The sequence below is a fragment of the Arachis stenosperma genome, chromosome 3, assembly GCF_014773155.1.
Source record: "Arachis stenosperma cultivar V10309 chromosome 3, arast.V10309.gnm1.PFL2, whole genome shotgun sequence".
NCBI classification, from domain to species: domain Eukaryota; kingdom Viridiplantae; phylum Streptophyta; class Magnoliopsida; order Fabales; family Fabaceae; genus Arachis; species Arachis stenosperma.
Window position 1 is genome coordinate 113,841,776 of NC_080379.1, and position 24,567 is coordinate 113,866,342.

General features: G+C 41.2%; 1 non-coding gene across 1 annotated transcript; it reads left to right on the forward strand.

Moving 5' to 3' along the window:
• Positions 1-24,198: 24,198 nt before the first annotated feature.
• LOC130972466 (small nucleolar RNA R71) lies at positions 24,199-24,305 on the forward strand. The gene has a single exon (XR_009083632.1). It is a non-coding gene; the product is annotated as a small nucleolar RNA R71 (small nucleolar RNA).
• The last annotated feature ends 262 nt before the right edge of the window (positions 24,306-24,567 follow it).

The window sequence follows — 24,567 nt, forward strand, 5'->3', positions numbered from 1 at the left end:
TAAGCCAGTTTGGCTTCAGTGGAATTCTTGTTTGCAATTGTGTAGATCTCACAAGCAATCAGATGATGAACCTCCACTTCTCTTCCCAGCATAATACAATGAATCATCACTGCTCTCTTGATAGTAACCTCAGAACGGTTACTAGTGGGCAATATGGAACGCCCAATAAAGTCTAGCCAGCCTCTTGCAATTGGTTTGAGGTCTCCCCTCTTGAGTTGGTTTGGGACACCTTTTGAATTGGTTGTCCATTTAGTTCCAGGGAGGCATATGTCCTCTAGAACTTGATCCAACCCCTTATCTGCTCTCACCATTCTCCTATTAAAGGATTCAGGATCATCTTGCAGTTGAGGCAATTTGAAGATCTCTCTTATTTTGTCCAGATGGAAGTAGATAACTTTCCCTCTGACCATGGTTCTGTAAGTATGGAAAGTGGTTCCAGTCATTCTCTGCTTATCTGTCAGCCACAGATTTGAGTAGAATTCCTGAACCATATTTCTTCCAACCTTTATCTCAGGATTGGTTAGAACTTCCCATCATCTATTTCGAATTTGCTCTTGGATCTCCGGATATTCATCTTCTTTTAGATCGAATTTGACTTCCGGGATCACTGACCTCAGACCCATTATTTTGTGATAATGGTCTTCATGTTCTTTGGTTAAGAACTTCTCTTGATTCCAAAGACTCTTTGGATTATTCTCTTTCTTGCCTCTTGAATTGGTTTGTTTTCCCTTAGGAGCCATGATCTTGATGACTCTTAGCTTAGTGATCACGGAAAAGCACACCAAACTTAGAGGTTTGCTTGCCCTCAAGCAAAAGAAAGGAAAGAGGGGAGAGAGGAGGAGAGCAAATTCGAATGGTGGGGAGAAAGGGATGGCCGAACGTGTATTTATAAGGGAGGGGGAGATATTTCGAAAATTTTGAAGGATATTTGAGAAGATATGGAAAGAATTTGAGAAATATTTGAGTTTTTGAAGAAGATTTGGGAAGGATTTGAAGAATGATTTTAATTTTTGAAAATTTGAAATGTGTTTATGTAGAAAATTATGGATCAAAACAGGAAAGTTTGAAAAAATTTTAATTAGAAAGAAAAATCTCTGTCCCCCACCTTTCTGGCGTTAAACGCCCAGAATGGTATCCATTCTGGCGTTTAACGCCCAAATGTTGGCCATTATGGGCGTTTAACGCCCAGCCAGGTACCCTGGCTGGCGTTAAGCGCCAGAATTCCCTTCATCATTGGGCGTTTTGCTAAACGCCCAAGATGCTGCACACCTGGCGTTAAACGCTCAGAATGGTGCCCATTCTGGCGTTTAACGCCCAAAATGGCACCTTTACTGGCGTTAAACACCCAGAATGGTGCCCATTCTGGCATTTAACGCCCAAAGTACCCCTTACTGGCATTTTTTCGCCAGCAAGCTCTTTTTCTCTGCTTTTTGCACTGAATCCTTCTGTAACTCTGTGAATTCCTTCAATTTTGATACTTGCCCTTTGAGAATATGTATCAAATCTTGATTAAACAAAACAGATAACCTGCTAATGACTGGGTTGCCTCCCAGCAAGCGCTTCTTTATTGTCTTTAGCTGGACCTTCACTAAGGATCACTCAAGCCTCAATTTTGAGCATTCCTGCTCAAAATTGCTTTCAAGATAATGCTTGATCCTCTGTCCATTAACAATGAACTTTTTGTCAGAATCAGTATCCTGAAGCTCAACATATCTATATGATGATACTCCTGTAATCACATACGGACCCCTCCAGCAGGATTTAAGTTTTCCTGGGAACAGTTTGAGCCTAGAGTTGAAGAGCAAAACTTTTTGTCCTGGCTCAAAGACTCTGGATGACAACTTCTTGTCATGCCACTTCTTTGCCTTTTCCTTATAAATTTTTGTATTTTCAAAGGCACTGAGTCTAAATTCATCTAGCTCATTTAGCTGGAGCAATCTTTTTTCACCAGCTAACTTAGCATCCAGGTTTAGGAATCTGGTTGCCCAGTAGGCTTTATGTTCCAGTTCCACGAGCAGATGACAGGCCTTGCCATACACATGTTGGTATGGAGAGGTTCCTATTGGAGTCTTGAATGCTGTTCTGTATGCCAACAGAGCATCATCCAAGCTCTTTGCCCAATCCTTTCTACGGGCAATTACAGTCCGTTCTAGGATTTTTTTTAGCTCTCTGTTGGAGACTTCAGCTTGCCCATTTGTCTATGGATGATACGGGGTTGCCACTTTGTGGCTAATTCCATATCGGACCATAGCAGAGTACAGCTATTTATTGCAGAAATGAGTGCCCCCATCACTGATTAGTACTCTGGGAACACCAAACCTGCTGAAGATGTGTTTCTGGAGGAATTTTAGCACGGTCTTAGTATCATTAGTGGGTGTAGCAATTGCTTCTACCCATTTAGATACATAGTCCACTGCCACCAGAATGTAGGTGTTTGAGTATGATGGTGGGAATGGACCCATAAAGTCAATTCCCCATACATCAAACAATTCAATCTCTAGGATCCCTTGTTGAGGCATGGCATATCCATGAGGCAAGTTACCAGCTCTTTGGCAACTGTCACAGTTACGCACAAACTCCCGGGCATCTCTATAGAGAGTAGGCCAGTAGAAGCCACATTGGAGGACCTTAGTGGCTGTTCGCTCACTTCTAAAATGTGCCCCATACTATGATCCATGGCAATGCCATAGGATCCTTTGTGCTTCCTCTCTGGGTACACATTTGCGAATCATTCCGTCTGCACATCTCTTAAAGAGATATGGCTCATCCCATAGGTAGTACTTGGCATCTGAAATTAATTTATTTCTTTGCACCCTGCTGTACTCCTGGGGTATGAACCTCACAGCTTTATAATTTGCAATATCTGCAAACCATGGAACTTCCTAAATGGCAAAGAGTTGCTCATCTGGGAAACTCTCAGAGATCTCAGTAAAAGGGAGGGACGCCCCAGCTACTGGTTCTATTCGTGACAGATGATCTGCTACTTGGTTTTCTGTCCCTTTTCTGTCTCTTATTTCTATATCAAACTCTTGCAGAAGCAACACCCATCTTATGAGTCTGGGTTTTGAATCCTGCTTTGTGAGTAAGTACTTAAGAGCAGCATGGTCAGTGTACACAATCACCTTTGATCCCACTAGATAGGATCTAAACTTGACAATGGCATAGACCACTGCAAGTAACTCTTTTTCTGTGGTTGTGTAATTCTTCTGTGCATCATTTAGAACACGGCTGGCATAATAAATGACGTGCAGAAGCTTGTTATGCCTCTATCCCAACACTGCACCAATGGCATGGTCACTGGCATCACACATTAGTTCAAATGGTAATGTCTAGTCTGGTGCAGAGATGACTGGTGCTGTGACCAGCTTGGCTTTCAGGGTCTCAAATGCCTGCAGACACTGTGTGTCAAACACAAATGGTGTGTCAGCAGCTAGCAGGTTGCTCAGAGGTTTTGCAATTTTTGAAAAATCCTTTATAAACCTTCTGTAGAATCCTGCATGCCCCAGAAAGCTTCTGATTGCCTTAACATTGGCAGGTGGTGGTAATTTTTCAATTACCTCTACCTTTGCCTTATCCACCTCTATTCCCTTGCTTGAAATTTTGTGCCCAAGGACAATTCCTTCAGTCACCATAAAGTGACATTTCTCCCAGTTTAAAACCAAGTTAGTCTCTTGGCACCTTTTTAGGACAAGTGCTAGGTGGTTAAGACAGGAGCTGAATGAGTCTCCATATACTGAGAAGTCATCCATGAAGACTTCCAGGAATTTCTCCACCATATCAGAGAAGATGGATAGCATGCATCTCTGAAAGGTTGCAGGAGCATTACACAGACCAAAAGGCATCCTCCTGTAGGCAAACACGCCAGAAGGGCAAGTGAATGCTGTTTTCACTTGGTCTTGAGGATCTACTGCAATTTGGTTGTAACCTGAATAGCCATCCAAAAAGCAGTAATAATCATGATCAGCTAGTCTTTTTAGCATTTGGTCTATGAATGGTAAAGGAAAATGATCCTTTCTGGTGGCTGTATTGAGCCTTCTGTAGTCAATACACATACGCCACCCTGTGACTGTTCTTGTAGGAACCAGTTCATTTTTTTCATTATGAACTACTGTCATGCCTCCCTTCTTGGGGACAACTTGGACAGGGCTCACCCAGGGGCTATCAGAAATAGGATAAATAATCCCAGCCTCTAGTAATTTAGTGACCTCTTTCTACACCACCTCCTTCATGGCTGGATTTAGCCGCCTTTGTGGTTGAACCACTGGTTTGGCATTATCCTCCAATAGGATCTTGTGCATGCATCTTGCTGGGCTAATGCCCTTAAGATCACTTATGGACCACCCAAGAGCTGTCTTGTGTGTCCTTAGCACTTGAATCAGTGCTTCCTCTTCCTGTGGATTTAAAGCAGAGCTTATGATCACTGGAAAGGTGTCACCCTCTCCCAGAAATGCATACTTCAGAGATGGTGGTAGTGGTTTGAGCTCAGGTTTGGGAGGCTTATCCTCCTCTTGAGGAATTTTCAAAAATTCTTTTGTTTCCTCTGGTTCTTCCTGATCAGGCTGAACATCCTTGAAGATGTCCTCTAGCTCTGATTCTAGACTTTCAGTCATATTGATCTCTTCCACCAAAGAGTCAATAATGTCAGCGCCTATGCAGTCATTTGGTGTGTCTGGATGCTGCATAGCTTTTACAGCATTCAACTTGAACTCATCCTCATTGACTCTCAGGGTTACTTCCCCTTTTTGTACATCAATGAGAGTTCGTCCAGTTGCTATGAAAGGTCTTCCTAGAATGAGAGTTGCACTCTTGTGCTCCTCCATTTCCAGCACTACAAAGTCAGTTGGAAAGGCGAATGGCCCAACCTTGACAATCATGTCCTCAATTATGCCTGATGGATATTTAATGGAGCCATCAGCAAGTTGGAGGCATATCCGGGTTGGTTTGACTTCTTCAGTCAACCCAAGCTTTCTGATAGTGGATGCAGGTATTAGATTGATGCTTGCTCCAAGGTCACACATGGCTGTCTTGGTGCAAGCACCTTCTAATGTGCATGGTATCATAAAGCTTCCTGGATCTTGAAGCTTTTCTGGTAAGCTTTTCAGAATGACTGCACTACATTCTTCAATGAGAAATACTTTTTCAGTTTCTCTCCAATCCTTCTTATGACTTAAGATCTCTTTCATGAACTTAGCATAAGAAGGTATTTGCTCAAGTGCCTCTGCAAACGGAATCTTTATTTCAAGAGTCCTTAAATAATTTGCAAAGTGGGCAAATTGCTTATCCTGTTCCGCTTGGCGGAGTTTCTGAGGATAAGGCATTTTGGCTTTATATTCCTCAACCTTAGTTGCTGCAGGGTTATTCCTTACAGAGGTGGTTGGAGAAGCCTTTTTAGAGGTGTTACTATCAGCACTCTCAGGTGTCTGATTCCCCATTGGCGTTTGAACGCCAGGATTGGGTGAAAAATGGGCGTTTAACGCCAACTTTTCCCCCTTTTCTGGCGTTTGAACGCCAGAACTGGGCAGGGAATGGGCGTTTGACGCCAGCTTTCCCCTCTTTTCTGGCGTTTGAACGCCAAGAGTATTCCTCTCTGGGCTCTTACTGTCCTCAGAGGGATTTTGGATAGTGGTTTGGCTATCCTCTGTCAATTGTTCCTTTATTGGCGTTTTGCTGCTTTGAGCAGTGTTATTTAATGTCTTCCCACTCCTCAGTTGAACTGCTTGGCATTCTTCTGTTATCTGTTTAGATAGCTGCTATTTTGCCTAATTCAACTGTGATTCTATGTTCTTGTTAGCAATTTTAGTTTCTTGGAGCATCTCTTTAAATTCTGCTAACTGTTTTGTCATCAGGTGTAATTGCTGATTAAGCTCAACCATCTATTCTTGAGGATTAGGATCAGTGGCTACTGCCATAACTTCTTCTTTTGTAGAGAACTCATTGCTAGAGTACATATATTGATTTCTAGCAACAGTATCTATAAGCTCTTGAGCCTCTTTAATCGTCTTCCTCATATGTATAGATCCACCAGATGAGTGGTCTAGAGACATCTGAGCTTTTTCTGTAAGCCCATAATAGAAGATGTCTAACTGTACCCACTCTGAAAACATTTCAGAGGGGCATTTTCTTAGCATACCTCTATACCTCTCCCAGGCATTATAAAGGGATTCATTATCCTCTTGTTTAAAGCCTTGGATGTCCAGCCTTAGCTGTGTCATCCTTTTTGGAGGGTAAAATTGATTCAGGAATTTGTCTGATAACTGTTTCCATGTCTTTATGCTTGCTGTAGGTTGGTTATTCAACCACCTCTTAGCTTGATCTTTTACAGCAAATGGAAACAGTAATAGTCTGTAGACATCCTGATCCACCTCTTTATCACGTACTGTGTCAGCAATTTGTAAGAATTGTGCCAGAAACTCAGTAGGTTCTTCCTATGGAAGATCGGAATACTGGCTATTTTGCTGCACCATGATAATGAGTTGAGGATTTAGCTCAAAGCTGCTTGCTTTAATGGGAGGTATACAGATGCTACTCCCATATGCAGCTGTAATGAGGTTAGCATATGACCCCAGAGTCCTTCTGGACTGTTCAATTCCACTTAGGTCCATGATGGAGAAAGGGAATATGATATGAATTCACAAGTAAAGTAAAAAAAAAAAATTTTTGACCGAAAATAATAAAACAAAACAAATGAAAAATAAAATCAAATTTCGAAAACCAAAAGAAAATAAGATCAAAGCAAATTGAAAACTAAATCAATTAGTTAATTAAAAAGATTTTGGAATTAGCAATTGAAAATCTATGATTGAAAATTATTTTGAAAAAGATTTGATTTTTGAAATGTGGAAAGAGAAAAACAACAAAATGACACCAAACTTAAAATTTTTAGAAAATCAAACACAAATTTTCGAAAATTTTAAAGGAAAAACACAAAGAGGACACCAAACTTAGAATGTGAAACTAAAGTCAAATAAAAGACTCTAAACCAACAAAAGTAAAAAAGTCCTAATCTAAGCAACAAGATAGACCGTCAGTTGTCCAAACTCGAACAATCCCCGGCAACGGCGCCAAAAACTTGGTGCACGAAATTGCAATCACACTTTTGCAATTCCGCACAACTAACCAGCAAGTGCACTGGGTCGTCCAAGTAATACCTTACTTGAGTAAGGGTCGATCCCACGGAGATTGTCGGCTTGAAGCAAGCTATGGTTATCTTGTAACTCTTAGTCAGGATATCAATAATTATCAGGTTTAATTGTGAAAAGTAGAAGAACATTAAATAAGTACTTGTTTTGCAGTAATGGAGAACATGCTGAGTGGTGCACGAAATTGTGATCACTACTTTTCACAACTCAAATAATCCCTAGTAATGGCCCCAAAGACTTGGTGCTCTATACCATGGCATAAACACAACTTCGCACAACTAACCAGCAAGTGCACTAGGTCGTCCAAGTAATAAACCTTACGCGAGTAAGGGTCGATCCCACGGAGATTGTTGGTATGAAGCAAGCTATGGTCACCTTGTAAATCTCAGTCAGGCAGACTCAAATGGTCATGGGTGATATATGAATAAAACATAAAGATAAAGATAGAGTTACTTATGTAATTCATTGGTAAGAACTTCAGATAAGCGAATGGAGATGCTTTGTCCCTTCCGTCTCTCTGCTTTCCTACTGTCTTCATCCAATCCTTCTTACTCCTTTCCATGGCAAAAATTATACAAGGGTTTCACCGTTGTCAGTGGCTACCTCCCATCCTCTCAGTGGAAATGTTCAACGCACCCTGTCACGGCACGGCTATCCAGCTGTCGGTTCTCGATCATGTCGGAATAGAATCCAGTGATTCTTTTGCGTCTGTCACTAACGCCCCACAATCGCGAGTTTGAAGCACGTCACAGTCATTCAATCATTGAGTCCTACTCAGAATACCACAGACAAGGTTTAGACCTTCCGAATTCTCTTGAATGCCGCCATCAGTTCTAGCCTATACCACGAAGACTCTGATCTCACGGAATGGCTGGCTCGGTTGTCAGGCGAGCGCTCGGTTGTCAGGCGAGCGCTCGGTTGTCAGGCAATCAACCATGCGTCGTGTATCAGGAATCCAAGAGATATTCACTCAATCTAAGGTAGAACGGAGGTGGTTGTCAGTCACACATTCATAGGTGAGAATGATGATGAGTGTCACGGATCATCACATTCATCAAGTTGAAGAACAAGTGATATCTTGGAATAAGAACAAGCTGAATTGAATAGAAGAACAATAGTAATTGCATTAATACTCGAGGTACAGTAGAGCTCCACACCTTAATCTATAGTGTGTAGAAACTCCACCATTGAAAATACATAAGAAAAAGGTCTAGGCATGGCCGTGAGGCCAGCCCCATGGTCTAAGATAGCATAAGACTAAAGATAGCTACCAAGATTCCAAGACATCAAATACAATAGCAAAAGGTCCTATTTATAGGGAACTAGTAGCTTAAGAATTACAAAGATGAGTAAATGACATAAAAATCCACTTCCGGGCCCACTTGGTGTGTGCTTGGGCTGAGCACTGAAGCATTTTCGTGTAGAGACTCTTCTTGGAGTTAAATGCCAGCTTTTATGCCAGTTTGGGCGTTTAACTCCCACTTTGGTGCCAGTTCCTGCGTTTAACGCTGGGAAATCTGAAGGTGACTTTGAACGCCGGTTTGGGCCATCAAATCTTGGGCAAAGAATGGACTATCATATATTGCTGGAAAGCCCAGGATGTCTACTTTCCAACGCCGTTGAGACCGCGCCAATTGGGCTTCTGTAGCTCCAGAAAATCCACTTTGAGTGCAGGGAGGTCAGAATCCAACAGCATCTGCAGTCCTTTTCAGTCTCTGAATCAGATTTTTGCTCAGGTCCCTCAATTTCAGCCAGAAAATACCTGAAATCACAGAAAAATACACAAACTCATAGTAAAGTCCAGAAAAGTGAATTTTAACTAAAAACTAATAAAAATATACTAAAAACTAACTAAATCATACTAAAAGCATACTAAAAACAATGCCAAAAAGCGTACAAATTATCCGCTCATCACAACACCAAACTTAAATTGTTGCTTGTCCCCAAGCAACTGAAAATCAAATAAGATAAAAAAGAAGAGAATATGCAATGAATTCCAAAAACATCTATGAAGATCAGTATTAATTAGATAAGCGGGGCTTTTAGCTTTTTGCCTCTGAATAGTTTTGGCATCTCACTTTATCCTTTGAAATTCAGAATGACTGGCTTCTTTAGGAACTCAGAATCCAGATAGTGTTATTGATTCTCCTAGTTAAGTATGATGATTCTTGAACACAACTACTTTATGAGTCTTGGCCGTGGCCCAAAGCACTCTGTCTTCCAGTATTACCACCGGATACATACATGCCACAGACACATAATTGGGTGAACCTTTTCAGATTGTGACTCAGCTTTGCTAGAGTCCCCAATTAGAGGTGTCCAGGGTTCTTAAGCACACTCTTTTTACCTTGGATCACGACTTTAACCGCTCAGTCTAAAGTTTTCACTTGACACCTTCACGCCTGACAAACCCCAATTTGACGGTTTATCTTGTATTGAATCTAGGGGATTTTATCACCTTTTACCCACATTTATTCAATGAAATAGCATGGTTTTGTATATTCTCCTTTAATTGTGCTTAAGAGTGAAAACATGCTTTTTAGGACTTAAAATAGCTAAATTTAATTCTCCTTGATTCCATTAGATGCCTTGATATGTTTGCTAAGTGATTTTAGATTTAGAAGGCAAAGATTGGATCAAGGGAATGAAGAAAGAAGCATGAAAAGTTGGAGAATTCATGAAGAAATGAAAGAACCGGAAAGCTGTCAAGCCGACCTCTTCGCACTTAAATGACCATAACTTGAGCTACAGAGGTCCAAATGATGCGGTTCCAGTTGGGTTAGAAAGCTAACATCCGGGGCTTCGAAACGATATAAGATTTACCATAGTTGCTACACGTGTGGTGGCGCGCACGCGCAAAGTACGCGCACGCGCCGTTGCTGCCACCTAGTTCACTTAAAGCAACATGTGGCCAGCGATTTTAGAAGCCTTGTGGGCCCAATCCAACTCATTTCTGATGCTATTTAAGCCAAGGATTGAAGGGGAATCAACATACTTTTCATACTTTAGAAGTTAGTTACCAATTAGTTTAGTTTAGCTTGGTAGTTAGTTTCTAGAGAGAGAAGCTCTCACTTCTCTCTAGAATTAGGATTAGGATTAGGTTTAGTTCTTAGATCTAGGTTTCAATCTTTGCTTTCTTCTACTTCTACCTTTCAATTCTTTGTTGTTACATTCATCTTCTTCTACTCTTTTGTTGTAATTTCCTTTATGTTGTTCTTATATTTTGTTGTAGATCTAGTATTGTTCCTTCTACATTCTTCCAATTCAATAAGAGGTAATTCATAATAATTGTTCTTCTTTGCTTTTCTATTGTTGATCTCTTACCTTTATAGTTAGATCTCTCTTTAATTCTTGCAATTTATGTTGTTTACTTTTATTGCACTCTATGTGTTTGTTAAAATGTCTCTTTTAGTTTTAGTGTAGATTTTGTTCCTCTTGGCCTAGGTAGAGTAATTAGTGACACTTGAGTTATCTAATTCCTTTGTTGATTGATAATTGGAGAGATTGCTAATTGGTTTGGAGTGCACTAAAGCTAGTCTTTCCTTGGGAGTTGGCTAGAACTTGTGGCTCAAGTCAATTCATCCACTTGACTTTCCTCTATCTAGTAAGGGTTAACTAAGTGGTAGCAATGAACAATTCTCATCACAATTGAGAAGGATAACTAGGATAGGACTTCTAATTTTCATACCTTGCCAAGAGCCTTTTATAGTTGTTAGTTTATTTTCATTGCCATTTACTTTCATGCCTCTTGTCCAAAACCCCAAAACAACTCAAACCAATAACAAGACACTTTATTGTAATTCCTAGGGAGAACGACCCGAGGTTTGAATACTTCGGTTTATAAAATTAGGGGTTTGTTACTTGTGACAAACAATCTTTTGTATGAAAGGATTATTGTTGGTTTAGAAACTATACTTGCAACGAGAATTCATTTGTGAAATTCTAAACCGTCAAAAATCCAATCGTCAACGCCACAAGCACATGGTTAGGGACAGCTTGGTTTAGCCGCTTAGGCCAAGATGTTATTCCTGTAGGCCCTCCTATCCACTGATGCTCAAAGCCTTGGATCCTTTTTATTACCCTTGCCTTTTGGTTTAAAGGGCTATTGGCTTTTTCTGCTTACTTTTTCTTTTTCTCTTCTATTTTTTTTCGTTTTTCTCCTTCTTTTTTTTTGTATTCACTGCTTTTTCTTGCTTCAAGAATCATTTTTGTGATTTTTTCAGATCCTCAGTAACATGTCTCCTTTTTCATCATTCTTTCAAGAGCCAACAACTTTAACATTCATGAACCACAAATTCAAAAGACATATGCACTGTTTAAGCATACATTCAGAAAACAAAAGTATTGCCACCTCATCAATATAATTAATCTGTTATAAAATCTGAAATTCATGCAATTCTTTTCTTTTTTCAATTAAGAACATTTTTTTTTATTCAAGAAAGGTGATGGATTCATAGGACATTCATAACTTTAAGGCATAGACACTAATGATCATAAGACACAAACATGGATAAACATAAAGCATAATTTTCGAAAAACAGAAAAATAAAGAACAAGAAGATTAAAGAACGGGTCCACCTTAGTGATGGCGGCTTGTTCTTCCTCTTGAAGGTCTTATGGAGTGCTTGAGCTCCTCAATGTCTCTTCCTTGTCTTTGTTGCTCCTCTCTCATGATTCTTTGATCTTCTCCAATTTCATGGAGGAGGATGGAATGTTCTTGGTGCTCCACCCTTAGTTGTCCCATGTTGGAACTCAATTCTCCTAGGGAGGTGTTGATTTGCTCCCAATAGTCTTGTGGAGGAAAGTGCATCCCTTGAGGCATCTCAGGGATTTCATGATGAGTGGGATCTCTTATTTGCTCCATCCTTTTCTTAGTGATGGGCTTGTCCTCATCAATGAGGATGTCCCCTTCTATGTCTATTCCAACTGAGTAACAGAGGTGACAAATGAGATGAGGAAAGGCTAACCTTGCCAAGGTAGAGGACTTGTCCGCCACCTTATAGAGTTCTTGGGCTATAACCTCATGAACTTCCACTTCTTCTCCAATCATGATGCTATGAATCATGATGGCCCGGTCTAGAGTAACTTCAGACCGGTTGCTAGTGGGAATGATTGAGCGTTGGATAAACTCCAACCATCCCCTAGCCACGGGCTTGAGGTCGTGCCTTCTTAATTGAACCGGCTTCCCTCTTAAATCTCTCTTCCATTGGGCGCCCTCTTCACAAATGTCAGTGAGGACTTGGTCCAACCTTTGATCAAAGTTGACCCTTCTTGTGTAAGGATGTTCATCTCCTTGCATCATGGGCAAGTTGAATGCCAACCTCACATTTTCCGGACTAAAATCTAAGTATTTCCCCCGAACCATTGTAAGCCAATTCTTTGGATCCGGGTTCACACTTTGATCATGGTTCTTGGTGATCCATGCATTGGCATAGAACTCTTGAACCATTAAGATTCCGACTTGTTGAATAGGGTTGGTAAGAACTTCCCAACCTCTTCTTCGAATCTCATGTCGGATCTCCGGATATTCACTCTTTTTGAGTTTGAAAGGGACCTCGGGGATCACCTTCTTCAAGGCCACAACTTCATAGAAGTGGTCTTGATGCACCCTTGAGATGAATCTCTCCATCTCCCATGACTCGGAGGTGGAAGCTTTTGCCTTCCCTTTCCTCTTTCTAGAGGTTTCTCCGGCCTTGGATGCCATAAATGGTTATGGAAAAACAAAAAGCAATGCTTTTACCACACCAAACTTAAAAGGTTTGCTCGTCCTCGAGCAAAAGAAGAAAGAAGAGAGTAGAAGAAGAAGAAATGGAGGAGGGGGAGAAGGCTTTGTGGTTCGGCCAAAAGGGGAAGAAGTAGTGTTTAGTGTGTGTGAAAATGAAGGAGTGAAGATGGGTTTATATAGGGGTGAAGAGAGGGGTAGGGTTCGGCCATTATGGGTGGGTTTGGGAGGGAAGGTGGTTTGAATTTGAATAGTGAGGTAGGTGGGGTTTTATGAAGGATGGATGTGAGTGGTGAAGAGAAAGATGGGATTTGATAGGTAAGAGGTTTTTGGGGAAGAGTGGTTGAGGTGATTGGTGAATGGGTGAAGAAGAGAGAGGGTGGTGGGGTAGGTGGGAATCCTATGGGGTCCACAGATCCAGAGGTGTCAAGGAAAAGGCATCCCTGCACCAAGTGGCGTGCAAAAATGCATTCTGTGCCAATTCTGGCGTTAAACGCCGGGCTGGTGCCCATTTCTGGCGTTTAACGCCAAGTTCATGCCCTTTTCTGGCATTTAACGCCAGTCTGGTGCCCCTTTCTGGCGTTAAACGCCCAGAATGGTGCCAGACTGGGTGCTAAACGCCCATCTGCTAGCCTCACTGGCGTTTAAACGCCAGCAAGTTCTCCTCCAGGGTGTGCTGTTTTTCTTTCTGTTTTTCTTTCTGTTTTTGCTTTTTCAATTGATTTTGTGACTTCTCATGATCATCAACCTACAGAAAACATAAAATAACAAAGGAAAATAGATAAAATATAACATTGGGTTGCCTCCCAACAAGCGCTTCTTTAATGTCAGTAGCTTGACAGAGGGCTCTCATGGAGCCTCACAGATACTCAGAGCAATGTTGGAACCTCCCAACACCAAACTTAGAGTTTGAATGCGGGGGTTCAACACCAAACTTAGAATTTGGTTGTGGCCTCCCAACACCAAACTTAGAGTTTGACTGTGGGGGCTCTGTTTGGCTCTGATTTGAGAGAAGCTCTTCATGCTTCCTTTCCATGGTGACAGAGGGATATCCTTGAGCCTTAAACACAAAGGATTCTTCATTCACTTGAATGATCAGTTCACCTCTATCAACATCAATCACAGCCTTTGCTGTGGCTAGGAAGGGTCTGCCAAGGATGATGGATTCATCCATGCACTTCCCAGTCTCTAGGACTATGAAATCAGTAGGGATGTAATGGTCTTCAACTTTTACCAGAACATCCTCTACAAGTCCATAAGCTTGTTTTCTTGAGTTGTCTGCCATCTCTATTGAGATTCTTGCAGCTTGTACCTCAGAGATCCCTAGCTTCTCCATTACAGAGAGAGGCATGAGGTTTACACTTGACCCTAGGTCACACAGAGCTTTCTTGAAGGTCATGGTGCCTATGGTGCAAGGTATTGAGAACTTCCCAGGATCTTGTCTCTTTTGAGGAAATTTCTGCCTAGACAAGTCATCCAGTTCTTTGGTGAGCAAAGGAGGTTCGTTCTCCCAAGTCTCATTACCAAATAACTTGTCATTTAGCTTCATGATTGCTCCAAGGTATTTAGCAACTTGCTCTTCACTGACATACTCATCCTCTTCAGAGGAAGAATACTCATCAGAGCTTATGAATGGCAGAAGTAAGTCTAATGGAATCTCTATGGTCTCAATGTGAGCCTCAGATTCCCATGGTTCCTCATTAGGGAACTCATTGGAGGCCAGTGGACGTCCATTGAGGTCTTCCTCAGTGGTGTTCACTGCCTCTTCCTCCTCTCCAAATTCGGCCATATTGATGGCCTTGCACTCTCCTTTTGGATTTTCTTCTGTATTGCTTGGAAGAGTACTAGGAGGGAGTTCAGTAATTTTCTTGCTCAGCTGTCCCACTTGTGCCTCCAATTTCCTAATGGAGGACCTTGTTTCAGTCATGAAACTTTGAGTGGTTTTGATTAGATCAGAGACCATGGTTGCTAAGTTAGAGTGGCTTTGCTTAGAATTCTCTGTCTGTTGCTGAGAAGATGATGGAAAGGGCTTGCTATTGCTAAACCTGTTTCTTCTACCATTATTGTTGTTGAAACCTTGTTGAGGTCTCTGTTGATCCTTCCATGAAAGATTTGGGTGATTTCTCCATGAAGAATTATAGGTGTTTCCATAGGGTTCTCCCATGTAATTCACCTCTTTCATTGAAGGGTTCTCAAGATCATAAGCTTCTTCTTCAGATGAAGTGTCCTTAGTACTGCCTGGTGCATTTTGTATTCCAGACAGACTTTGAGAAATCAAATTGACTTGCTGAGTCAATATCTTGTTCTGAGCCAATATGGCATTCAGAGTATCAATCTCAAGAACTCCTCTCTTCTGATTCGTCCCATTGTTCACAGGATTCCTTTCAGAAGTGTACATGAATTGGTTATTTGCAACCATTTCAATTAGTTCTTGAGCTTCTGTAGGCGTCTTCTTCAGATGGAGAGATCCTCCAGCAGAGCTAACCAATGACATCTTGGATAGTTTAGAGAGACCATCATAAAAAATACCTATGATGCTCCATTCAGAAAGCATGTCAGAGGGACACTTTTTGATCAATTGTTTGTATCTTTCCCAAGCTTCATAGAGGGATTCTCCTTCCTTCTGTCTGAAGGTTTGGACTTCCACTCTAAGCTTACTCAATTTTTGAGGTGGAAAGAACTTTGCCAAGAAGGCATTGACTAGCTTTTCCCAAGAGTTCAGGCTTTCTTTAGGTTGTGAGTCCAACCATATCCTAGCTTTGTCTCTTACAGCAAAAGGGAATAGCATAAGTCTGTAGACCTCAGGGTCAACCCCATTTGTCTTAACAGTGTCACAGATTTGCAAGAATTCAGCTAAGAACTGATGAGGATCTTCCAATGGAAGTCCATGAAACTTGCAATTCTGTCGCATTAGAGAAACTAATTGAGGCTTAAGCTCAAAGTTGTTTGCTCCAATGGCAGGGATAGAGATGCTTCTCCCATAGAAGTCGGGAGTAGGTGCAGTAAAGTCACCCAGCACCTTCCTTGCATTGTTGTTGTTTTTTGGCTGCCATGTCTTCTTCTTCTCTGAAGATTTCTGTTAGGTCCTCGGAGAGTTGTGCCTTAGCTTCTTTTAGCTTTCACTTCAAGGTCCTTTCAGGTTCAGGGTCAGCCTCAACAAGAATGCTTTTGTCTTTGCTCCTGCTCATATGAAAGAGAAGAGAACAAGAAAATGTGGAATCCTCTATGTCACAGTATAGAGATTCCTTGAGGTGTCAGAGGAACAGAAAAATAGAAGAAAGAGGTAGAAGAATTCGAACTTAGTGAGATAGAGTTCGAATTGTGCATTGAGGAGGAGTGATACTCCATAAATAGAAGGATGTGAGAAGATGGGAAGAGATTTTTCGAAAATTAATTGAAAAGATTTTAAAAATATTTTGAAAAAGATTTTGAAGAAGATATGATTGAAAACTTTTTTGAAAAAGATGTGATTAAAAAGATATGATTGAAAAGATATGATTTGAAAAACAATTTAAAAAGATTTGATTTAAAAAATTAATGACTTGCCTAACAAGAAAAGATATGATTCAAACATTAAACCTCTCTCAGCAGAAAAGGCAACATACTTAAAATGTTCAATCAAATCATTAACTGTTAGCAGGTATCTTTGAAAAAGGAGAGAAATTGATTTTGAAAACATTTGATTGAAAAGATTTGATTTGAAAAAGATTTGATTTTGAAAAACTTTGAAAACTTGAAAAAAAATTTGCATTAAAAACAAAATCTTCCCTCTTGTGCCATCCTGGCGTTAAACGCCCAGAATGGTGCACATTCTGGCGTTTAACGCCCAATGCTCTACCTTTTTGGGCGTTAAACGCCCAACCAGGCACCCTGGCTGGCGTTTAAACGCCAGTCTGTCCTTCTTCACTGGGCGTTTTGAACGCCCAGCTTTTTCTGTGTAATTCCTCTGCTGCATGTTCTGAATCTTCAGTTCCCTATACTATTGACTTGAAAATAGAACCAAGATCAAATAAACAATGCATGAAAGACACCAAACTTAAAATAAGACACTGGACTCAAACAAGAAACATAAAATATTTTTGGTTTTTTATGATTTTTATAATTTTTTTGGATTTTTCAAAAATTATGTGGAAAAAGAAAATAAAAGTATCAAAATTCTTAATGAGAATTCCAGGAATCATGCAATGTTAGTCTAAAGCTTCAGTCTAAAGGAATTAGACATGAATAGCCAAGCTTCAGTAGGACATTGCATTCAAGAGCTAAATTGATGATAATCAATCAGCTTTGGTGATGATAAGAACATCACCTTGAAACACTAGAATTCATTCTTAAGAACTCTGAAAAATACCTAATCTAAGCAACAAGATGAACCGTCAGTTGTCCATACTCGAAACAATCCCCGGAAACGGCGCCAAAAACTTGGTGCACGAAATTGTGATCACTACTTTTCACAACTCAAATAATCCCTAGTAATGGCCCCAAAGACTTGGTGCTCTATACCATGGCATAAACACAACTTCGCACAACTAACCAGCAAGTGCACTGGGTCGTCCAAGTAATAAACCTTACGCGAGTAAGGGTCGATCCCACGGAGATTGTTGGTATGAAGCAAGCTATGGTCACCTTGTAAATCTCAGTCAGGCAGACTCAAATGGTCATGGGTGATATATGAATAAAACATAAAGATAAAGATAGAGATACTTATGTAATTCATTGGTAAGAACTTCATATAAGCGAATGAAGATGCTTTGTCCCTTCCGTCTCTCTGCTTTCCTACTGTCTTCATCCAATCCTTCTTACTCCTTTCCATGGCAAGCATTATGCAAGGGTTTCACCGTTGTCAGTGGCTACCTCCCATCATCTCAGTGGAAATGTTCAACGCACCCTGTCACGGCACGGCTATCCAGCTGTCGGTTCTCGATCATGTCGGAATAGAATCCAGTGATTCTTTTGCGTCTGTCACTAACGCCCCACAATCGTGAGTTTGAAGCACGTCACAGTCATTCAATCATTGAATCCTACTCAGAATACCACAGATAAGGTTTAGACCTTCCGGATTCTCTTGAATGCCACCATCAGTTCTAGCCAATACCACGAAGACTCTGATCTCACATAATGGCTGGCTCGGTTGTCAGGCGAGCGCTCGGTTGTCAGGCAATCAACCATGCGTCGTGTATCAGGAATCCAAGAGATATTCACTCAATCTAAGGTAGAACGGAGGTGGTTGTCAGTCACACGTTCATAGGTGAGAATGATGATGAGTGTCACGGATCATCACATTCATCAAGTTGAAGAACAAGTGATATCTTGGAATAAGAACAAGCTGAATTGAATAGAAGAACAATAGTAATTGCATTAATACTCGAGGTACAGCAGAGCTCCACACCTTAATCTATGGTGTGTAGAAACTCCACCGTTGAAAATACATAAGAACAAGGTCTAGGCATGGCCGTGAGGCCAGCCCCATGGTCTAAGATAGCATAAGACTAAAGATAGCTACCAAGATTCCAAGACATCAAATACAATAGCAAAAGGTCCTATTTATAGGGAACTAGTAGCTTAAGAATTACAAAGATGGGTAAATGACATAAAAATCCACTTCCGGGCCCACTTGGTGTGTGCTTGGGCTGAGCATTGAAGCATTTTCGTGTAGAGACTCTTCTTGGAGTTAAACGCCAGCTTTTATGCCAGTTTGGGCGTTTAACTCCCACTTTGGTGCCAGTTCCGGCGTTTAACGCTGGGAAATCTGAAGGTGACTTTGAATGCCGGTTTGGGCCATCAAATCTTGGGCAAAGTATGGACTATCATATATTGCTGGAAAGCCCAGGATGTCTACCTTCCAACGACGTTGAGAGCGCGCCAATTGGGCTTCTCTAGCTCCAGAAAATCCACTTTGAGTGCAGGGAGGTCAGAATCCAACAGCATCTGCAGTCCTTTTCAGTCTCTGAATCAGATTTTTGCTCAGGTCCCTCAATTTCAGCCAGAAAATACCTGAAATCACAGAAAAACACACAAACTCATAGTAAAGTCCAGAAAAGTGAATTTTAACTAAAAACTAATAAAAATATACTAAAAACTAACTAAATCATACTAAAAGGATACTAAAAACAATGCCAAAAAGCGTACAAATTATCCGCTCATCACTGAGGTTTTGGAGATGCTCTATCTTCTGAATCTCTGCTTTCCTACTGTCTTCTTCTTCAAGCACGCAAGGCTCTTTCCATGGCAAGCTGTATGTAGGGTTTCACCGTTGTCAATGGCTACCTCCCATCCTCTCAGTGAAAATGTTCAACGTGCTCTGTCACAGGACGGCTAATCATCTGTCGGTTCTCAATCGGGTTGGAATAGAATCCAGTGATTCTTTTGCGTCTGTCACTAACGCCCAGCCCTCAGGAGTTTGAAGCTCGTCACAGTCATTCAATCCTTGAATCCTACTCAGAATACCACGTACAAGGTTTAGACCTTCCGAATTCTCTTGAATGCCGCCATCAATTCTAGCTTATACCACGAAGATTCTGATTAAGGAATCCAAGAGATATCTACTCAATCTAAGGTAGAACGGAGGTGGTTGTCAGGCACACGTTCATAGTTGAGAATGATGATGAGTGTCACGGATCATCACATTCATCTGGTTTAGGAACAAGTGATATCTTAGAATGGAAGCAAGCATGATTGAATGAAAAACAGTAGTAATTGCATTAATCCATCAAGACACAGCAGAGCTCCTCACCCCTAACCATGGGGTTTAGAGACTCATGCGGTAGAAGATACAATGAGAAACGTGTAAAGTGTCATGAGGTTTAGATACAATATCAAAAGGTCCTATTAATAGTGAACTAGTAACCTAGGGTATACAGAAATGAGTAAATGACGTAAAAATCCACTTTCGGGGTCCACTTGGTGTGTGCTTGGGCCGAGCATTGAAGCTTTCATGTGTAGAGACTTTTTCTGGAGTTAAACGCCAGCTTTTATGCCAGTTTGGGCGTTTAACTCCAATTTTTGTGCCAGTTTCGGCGTTAAACGCCGGGAATTCTGAAGCTGATTTGCAACGCCAGTTTGGGCCATCAAATCTCGAGCAAAGTATGAACTATTATACATTTCTGGAAAGCCCAGCATGTCTACTTTCCAACGCCATTGAGAGCGCGCCAATTGGGCTTCTGTAGCTCCAAAAAATCCATTTCGAGTGCAGGGAGGTCAGAATCCAACAGCATCTGCAGTCCTTTTCAGTCTCTGAATCAGATTTTTGCTCAGGACCCTCAATTTCAGCCAGAAAATACCTGAAATCACAGAAAAACACACAAACTCATAGTAAAGTCCAGAAAAGTGAATTTTAACTAAAAACTAATAAAAATATAATAAAAACTAACTAAAATATACTAAAAACATACTAAAAACAATGCCAAAAAACGTATAAATTATCCGCTCATCAGTTGGTTGGATCATATTGTCCTTCTTGCTGGTGCCCTGTTTGTTGGGGTTCTTCTTGGTGGGGCTCTTCTTGTGCAATTCTTTTTCCTATCCGAGGTCTTCTTTGTTGTTGAGCAGGTGTCACATAGTTTATGTGTTGGAGTGTGACTAGCCTCCGAGGATTTACCCATTGTGGATTGTTGTCTTTGAACACCACCTTGGCCTTTATGCATAGTCTCAGGATGGTGCTGGGGTACCAAAATCTAGCACCCAGATCATTCTTCTCGGCTGAATCCTGGATCCCTTCAGCTATAATTTCATGCATATTGATGTTTCCACCCTTCACTAGGCAATGTACCATGGTGGCTCGAGCAATATTGACCTCAGAATTATTTGCGACTGGAAGGATAGACCTCCTTACTAGCTCAAACCATCCCTTGGCTTCTGGGATAAGGTCTCCTCTCCTAATGAACCTCGGTCTCTTGTCCGAGTATCTTTCCCAGTCAGACCCAATAATACACATATCACTCACAATTTCTTCAAGTTCATCTTCCTAGGGAGCATTACTTATTATTACTTGATAGCTAAGCTCATCAAAATGTGGTGATTTCAGCTGAAGAGTCCTTGTTATAGCATTGGGGCTGAAGTCCACCTCTGTTCCTCTTACATAACTTTTGAAGGTAGGGGCCCTAGTACTGTCTTCTCTGACCGCATTTGTATAGAACTCTTTGATGAGGTTTGCATTTATCTTTGTCTCTGGGTTGGTGAGCTTTTGCCAACCCCTCTGTGCAATCTTCTCCCTGATCTTATGGCACTCATCCTCGTTGAGTTGGAATGTCAATTCTGGCAAGATTTTCTTGTTTTTGATCCATTCATATTGAAGCTCATGGAAGGCAGTCTTGAATCTCCCGGAATCGGAAGGAGGATATTCCATGGGCTCCTTCCCTCTTCTCCTTTTAGAGCTGGATGAAGCCATGAGTGATGGTTGGTATGGTTGTGGCTCACAAGACATGGCCAGGAGGGTGTGTATGGAACTTTTGGTGGAGGATAAAATGTGTGTGTTCAAAAGAAGGGAAGGGAGATGAATGAGAACAAGAAGTGTACGGAGAGGGTGCGAAATGAGGATCATTTATATAGAAGAGTGATGGGTGTTTGAAAGGTGTGGATTGCTAGTGTTATTTTGTGATGGACGGTTGGGGCTTGACCTTGGATGAGCACAAGGATCACCTCTTTTATGAGGTTCTTGGTTCGGTCTCCAAGGCTATCCACTTTCCAATGTTGCATGGCAACACTTTCCAAGATACTCTCCTTAGAGACAAGTGTATAAGTTCCTTGGCATAGTGGCCGAATCTCCCTTCCTTGATTGTCCTATCAAGCACCATTAATACCCTTTTTGATTTCCTATACAAGATAAAAGGAATGCAAATGATTAATTGAAATTGTTGGTGGGAAAGATTAAGGTGTGAACTAGCTACTAAAAAAATCTTTTTCTTTTGTTTTTGAAATATTTAAACAACTAAATGCTTTTCATGGATACAAATCAATCGACCATTCAAGTTCCCATGCATGCAACGTAGGTAACACCAAACTTGTTTGTGATCATATGGTGCAACAAGATTTGAAAGGGATCTTATACTATTGAGTGTGTTCAAGCCCTCTTGGTGTGCCTTGAACACCAAACTTATCATGTACTATATGTTGCATGTAGGGATGCTCATATTGTTTGTCGGAGTTGATTTAGAATCTATGAACTTTGCTTTATTACTACTATTAGAGATTAAAGAGAGAGGGTGTAGAACATGGGTTGCCTCCCATGAAGCGCTTCTTTAGCGTCATTAGCTTGACGTTTGGTCCTTGTCAAGGTGGTTGGTAGTGCTTAAAATCTTCCCCCCTTGCAGTGAACATGTTTCCATTGGCTTTGTTGAGAAGTTTCACATGTTCCAGAGATAATATTTTGTTGATGGTGTATACTAGAGGCAGCTGAGATGAAGTGGTATAGATGGAAAGTATGTAGAGATCACTTTATCTCCTAGAGAGAAATCTTCTGTAGGGATTTTCTTGTTTTTTCATCCCCTTGGGACCTTTTTTCTTGTGTCCCTTGATGTCAACTTGTTCCTTGTGGTTTCCTCTTTGAGAATGGTTTTGTTACTTGTCTCATACGACCCTGGTGGGTCTGGTTCCTTTTGGGTTGCACTTGGTTGATGTTCTTTCTGATCACATTGGTTGTTAACCACAGGAGTTCTTAGGGGTTGTGCTTGAGTTCCCTTGTTTGACTCTTCCTTCAGCTCCTTGTTATCATGATCTGCTTCTTGTGAGGGTTTGAAAACATTGAAGGTGAGCTGTTCATCATGTATTCTCAGTACTAGCTCTCCTCGCTCCACATCTATAAGTGCTCTGGCTGTGGCTAAGAATGGCCTTCCCAGAATGATGGGGTGAATAGGATTCTCATCTATTTCCAGGATGACAAAGTCTGTGGGAAGGAAGTAGTTCCCAACCTTCACTAACACATTCTCAACCACTCCTATTGCCTGTTTTTGAGTTTTGTCAGCCAATTTGATGATTACATCTGTGGGTGTTAGCTCATTGATTTGAAGCTTTTTCATGAGGGATAGAGGCATTAGGTTGATACTTGCTCCCAGGTCACAGAGTCCCTTATCAATCATTGTTTCTCCTATAGCACAGGGAATGTGGAAACTCCCTGGATCCTTCTTCTTTGTGGGTGGCTCTAATTGAATGAGAGCACTGCAATCCCTGTTCATCTTTATTGTTTGTCCACCCTTCAATGAACTCTTTCTGGCTAGTAGCTCCTTTATATACTTGATGTAGGAGGGCATTTGCTGGAGGACCTTAATGAATGGTATATTTACATCAAGAGATGCAAACATGTCGAGGAACCTTGAATACATTCTCCCTGCTACACCACCCTTAACCCTTTGGGGAAAGGGTGCATATGGGTTCAGTATCTCCTTTTTCTTCAGCTCTTCCTTGAGTGTGAGTTGGGGTGCATGGTTTTTTTCTTCATGGTTTCCCTTTGGACTGTCTTGGAGGTGTTCTACTTCCTCCATACTCTTCTTATCACTTGTGGTGATCATCTTACATTCTTCCCACCTTACTTTCTTTGTTTCTCCTATTGGATTCTTCTCCGTGTCGCTGGGAAATCCATCAGTGGGTTTGGGAATTTGTTGAGATAGATACCCTACTTGGGACTCCAGTTTCTTGATGTTTTCCCCTTGGTTTTTGATATTGGCTCGCACTTTTTCCTTAAACACCTTATTGTCTTAGACTTCTCTACATATGTCTTCAAGTAGAGTCTCAATCTTTGAAAGTCTATCCTCGGTTAGTGATGGTGGATTGAGATTAGGTGGTTGAGGAGGGTGGTTAGGTGAGTGTTGATAGAATCTTTGTGAGGCATGTTGGTGAGTTGCATTATTGTTGGAATTGTGGTTGTGGCGTCCTTGGTCTTGGTCTTGGTCTTGTTGATTACCCCATCCAAAGTTAGGGTGATTTCTCCATCCAGAGTTGTAAGTTTTGGAGTATAGATCATGGATTTGTCTAGGTGAGTTTCCAATATAGTTGGCTTGTTCCCAATCACCTTCTTCTCCTAAATTCACTCCTTCTTGAGCTGGTGATGAAGTGATGACTGCTGCAACTTGATTTTCCTCCACCTTCTTGGTATGATCTACTAACTGCTTGGTGATCATCTTATTTCGAGTTAGCAATGCATCCATGTGGTTCAGCTCTATTACTCCTCAAGTGTTGCTTCTTTTAGAGGCATAGAAGTAGTCATTCTCAGCTACCGTCTCAATGACATCTATGGCTTCTTCAATGGTTTTCTTCTTGTTTAGAGAGCCTCCTGAGGAATGGTCTATAGCCTTCTTTGACTCATAAGAAAGACCTTCATAGAAAATGTGAAGTTGAACCCATTTATTGAACATATCTGGTGGGCATCTTCTTATTAAGTCCTTGAACCTCTCCCATGCCTCATAGAGAGTCTCACCATCTTGTTGCTTGAAAGTTTGCACCTCAGCTCTCAGCCTGTTAATTCTTTGAGGAGTGTAGAATCTTGCCAAAAACTTGTTCACCACTTCTTCCCAATTTGTTAAGCTCTCCTTTGGGAAAGATTCAAGCCACTTGGATGCCTTGTCCCTGAGTGAAAAAGGGAACAAAAGCAGCCTATAGACATCCGGGTGGACTCCATTAGACTTCACAGTGTCACAGATTCTCAGGAAGGTGGTTAGATGTTGGTTGGGGTCTTCTTGAGCACTTCCTCCAAATGAGCAATTGTTCTGAACAAGAGTG